Consider the following 7,414-nt stretch of genomic DNA (forward strand, 5'->3'; position numbering starts at 1 on the left):
AAGTTTGAAGGCCTATTTGATACATTTTATGCAAAAAAATGACAGTTATATTTACCTGGTATTACAGGTCAATAACATGTAATTATCCCTTGATGACTAAATTGACATGTTTATGTATCTAATTGCAACTTTAAAAGTTTGAGTGCCTAATTGATTTTTTAAGGTAAAGTTTGATGGCCTATTGAACACATTTTATGCAAAAAAAAACTGACATTTATATTTGAGTCATTTCCATTTATGGTCCTACTGTTATTGGTGCATTGCCAATTTTAGTCCACTTCATTAATTTTTGCCACATTGCGGCCAGTCTTATTTAATCCTTGCCACTTTTAGTCCACCGTTAAAATTTTTGTCAAATAATCATCCAAAACATGGGTATTTTGATCTTTTCATGCTTTGATTACCTCCTTTACCTTTTGCAATGGTTTTCTTTACACATTTTCATCCAATGAAGAGGTCCAACAAAAGCCATGGGTTTGTAATGTGGCTCACATGGCTTTAGTCGGACCTCTTCATTGGATGAAAATGTTTAAGGAAAACCACTACAAGGGATCAAGGAGATGACCAAAGCATGAAAAGACCAAAGATACCCCTATTTTGGATGGCCATTTGACGAAAATTTTAACGGTGGACTAAAAGTGGCAAGGACTAAATAAGACTGGTCACATTGTGGCAAAAATTAATGAAATGGACTAAAATATGCAATTTCCCAATAACAGTATGACCAAAAATGGAAATGACTCTTTATATTTACCTGCTATTACAGGTCACTAACGGGTAATAATGTCTTGATTAACTAAATTGATATATTTATGTACCTAATTGCAACTTTAAAAATTTTGAGGGCCTAATTGACTTTACAGGTAAAGTTTGAAGGTCTATATGATACATTTTATGTAAAAAAAAAAAATGATATTTATATTTTCCTAGTATTACAGGTCAGTAGCAGGTATTTTTTTTTTTTTTGAGAGCTCAGTAACAGGTAATCATGCGTTGATAAAGTTTGAAGGCCTATTTGATATATTTTATGCAAAAAAAAAAATGACATTTATATTTACCTGGTATTACAGGTCAATAACAGGTAATTATGTCCTGATGACTAAATTGATATGTTTGTGTATCTAATTGCAACTTTAAAAAGTTTGAAGGCTAATTGACTTTACGTATAAAGTCTGAAGGCCTATTTCATACATTTTATGCAAAAAAAAAAAAGTGACATTTATATATACCTGGTATTACAGGTCACTAACAGGTAATTATGCCTTGATGAATTAGATTGACATGTTTATGTACGTAATTGCAACTTTTAAACGTTTTAGGTCCTAATTGACTTTAAAGGTAAAGTTTGATGGCATATTTGATATATTTTATGCAAAAAAATTGACATTTATATTTACCTGGTATTACAGGTCACTAACAGGTAATTATGCCTTGATGACTAAATAGAGATATTTATGTATCTAATTGAACATTTAAAAAGTTTGAGTGACTAATTTACTTTACAGATAAAGTTTGATGGCCTATTTGATACATTTTATGCAAAAAAAAAATGACATTTATATTTACCTGGTATTACAGGTCACTAACAGGTAATTATGCCTTGATTACTAAATTGAGATGTTTATGTATCTAATTGCAACTTTAAAAAGTTTGAGGGCATAATTGACTTTCCAGGTAAAGTTTGATGGCCTATTTGTTACATTTTATGCAAAAAAAAAAAAGTGACATTTATATTTACCTGGTATTACAGGTCACTAACACGTAATTATGCATTTATGACTAAATTGACATGTTTATGGAGCTAATTGCAATTTTAAAAAGTTTGAGGGCCTAATTGATTTTTCAGGTAAAGTTTGATGGCCGATTGAACACATTTTATGCAAATAAAAGTGACATTTATATTTACCTGGTATTACAGGTAACTAACAGGTAATTATGCCTTGATGACTAAATTGACATATTTATGTATCTAATTGCAACTTTAAAAAGTTTGAGGGCTTAATTGACTTTACAGATAAAGTTTGATGACCTATTTGATACATTTTAAGCAAAAAAAGTGATATTTATATTTACCTGGTATTACAGGTCATTAACAGGTAATTATGCCTTGATGAACTAAATTGACTTGTTTATGTACCTAATTGCAACTTTAAAAAGTTTGAGGGCCTAATTGACTTTACAGGTAAAGTTTGAAGGCCTATTTGATACATTTTATGCAAAAAAAAATGACATTTATATTTACCTGTTATTACAGGTTACTAACAGGTAATTATGCCTTGATGACTAAATATAGATATTTATGTATCTAATTGAACATTTAAAAAGTTTGAGTGACTAATTTACTTTACAGANAAAAAAAAAAAAAAAAAAAAAAAAAAAAAAAAAAGTGACATTTATATTTAGCTGCTATTACAGGTCACTAACGAGTAATAATGCCTTGATGAACTAAATTGATATATTTATGTACCTAATTGCAACTTTACAAATTTTGAGGGCCTAATTGACTTTACAAGTAAAGTTTGAAGGTCTATTTGATACATTTTATGTAAAAAAAATGACATTTATATTTACCTCGTATTACAGGTCACTAACAGGTAATTATGCGTTGATGAACTATATTGGCATATTTATGTACCTAATTGCAAATTTAAAAAGTTTGAGGGCCTAATAGACTTTACATGTAAAGTTTGAAGGCCTATTTTATACATTTTATTCAAAAAAAAAATGACATTTATATTTACCTGGTATTACAGGTCACTAACAGGTAATTATGCCTTGATTACTAAATTGAGATGTTTATGTATCTAATTGCAACTTTAAAAAGTTTGAGGGCATAATTGACTTTCCAGGTAAAGTTTGATGGCCTATTTGTTACATTTTATGCAAAAAAAAAAAAGTGACATTTATATTTACCTGGTATTACAGGTCACTAACACGTAATTATGCATTTATGACTAAATTGACATGTTTATGGAGCTAATTGCAATTTTAAAAAGTTTGAGGGCCTAATTGATTTTTCAGGTAAAGTTTGATGGCCGATTGAACACATTTTATGCAAATAAAAGTGACATTTATATTTACCTGGTATTACAGGTAACTAACAGGTAATTATGCCTTGATGACTAAATTGACATATTTATGTATCTAATTGCAACTTTAAAAAGTTTGAGGGCTTAATTGACTTTACAGATAAAGTTTGATGACCTATTTGATACATTTTAAGCAAAAAAAGTGATATTTATATTTACCTGGTATTACAGGTCATTAACAGGTAATTATGCCTTGATGAACTAAATTGACTTGTTTATGTACCTAATTGCAACTTTAAAAAGTTTGAGGGCCTAATTGACTTTACAGGTAAAGTTTGAAGGCCTATTTGATACATTTTATGCAAAAAAAAATGACATTTATATTTACCTGTTATTACAGGTTACTAACAGGTAATTATGCCTTGATGACTAAATATAGATATTTATGTATCTAATTGAACATTTAAAAAGTTTGAGTGACTAATTTACTTTACAGATAAAGTTTGATGGCCTATTTGATACATTTTATGCAAAAAAAAAATGACATTTATATTTACCTGGTATTACAGGTCACTAACAGGTAATTATGTCTTGATGAACTAAATTGATATGTTTGTGTATCTAATTGCAATTTTAAAAGTTTGAGGGCCTAATTGATTTTTCAAGTAAAGTTTGATGGCCGATTGAACTTATGCAAAAAAAAGTGACATTTATATTTACCTGCTATTACAGATCACTAACAGATAATAATGCATTGATGAACTAAATTGATATGTTTATGTACCTAATTGCAACTTTAAAAATTTTGAGGGCCTAATTTATGTACCTAATTGCAACTTTAAAAATTTTGAGGGCCTAATTGACTTTACAGGTAAAGTTTGAAGGCCTATTTGATACATTTTATGCAAAAAAAATGACATTTATATTTACCTGGTATTACAGGTCACTAACAGGTTATTATGCCTTAATGACTAAATTGAGATGTTTATGTATCTAATTGCAACTTTAAAAATTTTGAGGGCCTAATTGACTTTACAGGTAAAGTTTGAAGGTCTATTTGATACATTTTATGCAAAAAAAAAAATGACATTTATATTTACCTGGTATTACAGATCAGTATCAGGTAATTATGCCTTGATGACTAAATTGACATGTTTATGTATGATTTGTTGATAATATTAGCTGATTATAAAAAGGTTTTATTAAATTAGCTGTTAGCTTATAGCTGTTTGGTATAATTTCTTTTCTCTAAAAGCTAATTGAAAATGCTGTTTTGACTAGCCTTTTGAATTTTATTATTTTGGAGTTACAAAAAGCTTATTAACCAAGCAACTAATAGTTGTCAAATAAGTCAAAATTGACTGATAGGCTGATTATTTACCAAACAGGGCCAATACTTATTTGACTTTCAATTCTTCTTAGTTTGACTGGAATAATTAAATGCTTAACAAATGGATTAATTAACTCATGTTTTCTTAAGGGAAACGGTAAAGGAAGGAAAAACTAAAAAATGCACTAATTAACTCATGTTTTCTTTTTCTTTTTTTTACAATATGACAAAATTGCTATATATCTAGACAAAAAACATATGTTTAGGATAACAATGGATTCCTATAACTGAGTTGCTAGAGAACAAGTACATTAGCCCAATTTATAAAAATCCTAAATAATGATATATAAAATCTCCAAAGTTACAACACTGCATGGGTAGATCTACACATTAGCTATTAATTTGAGCAATTGTTTGTTGCTCAAACTCAAACAATGATAATATCAAAAAAAAACATAAATGATCCAAAACATATCTTCAATTGTACTATATAATATTTGATGTTATAATTTAAATAATTATATATCGATCCAAATATTTTTAATATATTATTATAACAAATCCATTCCGTGCATCGCACGGGCAAAAATACTAGTTAGTTCTTAATAATTACACCGTACTTTACCAGATCGAAACTAAATATAAAAATTTATAACATTAGATTTAAATGCATCCGCTAAGATAAAATGAATTTAATATTAACAATATTTTGACATCAATTAAAAAAATAAAACTAAAAGAACACGTGAAACTATAGTTCTTGCTATATATTGTCAAAAAAAAAAAAAAAAGTTCTTGCTATATATTAAATTATACTCCGTATTTATTAACCATTAGGTTACTATCATAGCTTAAAGTATGCCGCAGTCACTCATGTGCCCTGTCGGCAAATTAGAGGTAAACTAGTAAGACCTATGGTTTCACGTGGCAAACTATCATGCATGTATACACAAAATCATTAGTCTGATTTAATTTTCTTGAATAATTTATGAGTTATTATAAAAGAGTGTAGTTTAGCGATGCATATTGTTAAGTAGTGACAAAGAATTTTTTTCACCTAATAGTGCACTCACTTCAATAAATTATCCAACGAGTACTATAAAAAAATTTACATAAAAAATTCTTGAAGGATTTTTTGTCCAACTATCAACTCACCCCTTTGTAATAACTCTTCACTAGAAAGAATATGTGCGAAAGATTCAATTGAAAAAGTATTAATAAAAATCAAATTTGTAACATTTATGTATGTGAGTTATGTTTTACTCACTTGAGGGTTGTTATGCCGTGGACCCAGGTCCACCAAGGTGGACCTGGGTTTACATTCACATACACTATACTCTACATTTACAATTTGTAAACTCCACATTCACATATTACAGAACTATATGTTTAGTAACTATATTACCACTGTTATGCATTCACACATTCAAAACTCTATATTCACAGGTCCTATACTCCATATTCACAACTTGAGAACTCCACATTCACACATTACAGGGCTACAAGTTGCTAGAACTTCTTAACTCTATTACAGATTCACACATGCAAAACTCTACATTAACGATTTCTATACTCTATATTCACAATTTGAAACCTCCACATTCACACATTTTTGGACAACTCTACATTCACACAATCATAAATCTACATTCACGATTTTTATACTCTGCATTCACACTTTGAAACCTCTACATTCACACATTTTTAGACGACTCTATATTCAACAATATGTTTACTAACTTATATTTAATAATAATAATAATAATAATAATAATAATAATAATAATAATAAAAAACGACGTAGTTTTGGACCCAGGTCCACCTTGCAAGGTGGACCTGGGTCCACAGCGTAATTTGCCCTCACTGGATCACTCCTTTCGAGATTTGTCTACATCTTTTTTTTAAAAAAGTTGTATAAAGTTGCTGTTTGGATGGGTTAAAATATGAGAATTTGGACCTTAGTTTTTGGAACAAATTTCATTGAATTATGGGCCTTTAATGATATTGGGCTTATGAGAAAATGCAAACTATATAGTACGCTTTAAACTACAAAGCACAATTTTTCTATACAAATACACTTTTAATTTTTTAGTTATGATCAAATAATCGACTCAATTAATCAATTGCATATGTATTTATCTTTAGCATATAAGTTCGCAAATTATATTGTGGATCGTGGCACCAAAACGACGTCGTTTTGATTAATGAAAACAGACGGATGAAACTCAAACGTTCTGCGCAACTACAATTCCCTTTCAACACAACTGCACTATCAGTTCAATACAGCTGCAGTTCCAGACGGATGAAACGGCCTCTGTTCTGTGCAACTACGATTCCTTTCAACACAACTGCAGTATCAGCCATGACCATGGTCCACGGTATAACAAATGATATAAGTTGGTAATATAGTAATATTGTGACAGAAATATTAATGAAGATTGTTACATATTTTAAATTTCCGACCTTTAGTGTTACTTTTATAATTTTTTTGCGTTCTCCTCTTGATATTCACTATAAACTACACAATCGACTGTATTAGGAATAAAAATATATATAAATTTTCAAAAATAACCTTAAAAGTTAAGATTTTAAATTTTTGACGGGAAAAATTAACATTTTGTTGTCTTCAGGCTAATTATGCTACAACATTGACAATTCAATGATTAACAATAGAGACACATTTTGTTGGAACTTGGAAGTGTCAAATTTCTCTCTCTCTCTTTAAAAATATATATTTTGTTTTATGATATATTATATATATATGGATGGTTTTCAATTTATTACGTAGTATATTGGTATACTTTTCTTTTTCCAAACGAGTGGAATAATTTTCAAAACTTGAAAAATCGTACAAAACTAATTGTATGTTTAATATAAAATAAGAATTTTCAACAGACAAAAAATCACACAAAACTTAGTGTGGAATATAAAATATTTATAAATTATACCACAGAACACTCTATCCCCACCCACCCACTCCCAGGCCCCAGGCCCCAGGCCCCAGCCCCCCTACCACCAAAAAAAAAAAAAAAAAAAAAAAAAAAAAAAAAAAAAA

This window comes from Ipomoea triloba, chromosome 7 (assembly GCF_003576645.1).
Source record: "Ipomoea triloba cultivar NCNSP0323 chromosome 7, ASM357664v1".
NCBI classification, from domain to species: Eukaryota; Viridiplantae; Streptophyta; class Magnoliopsida; order Solanales; family Convolvulaceae; genus Ipomoea; species Ipomoea triloba.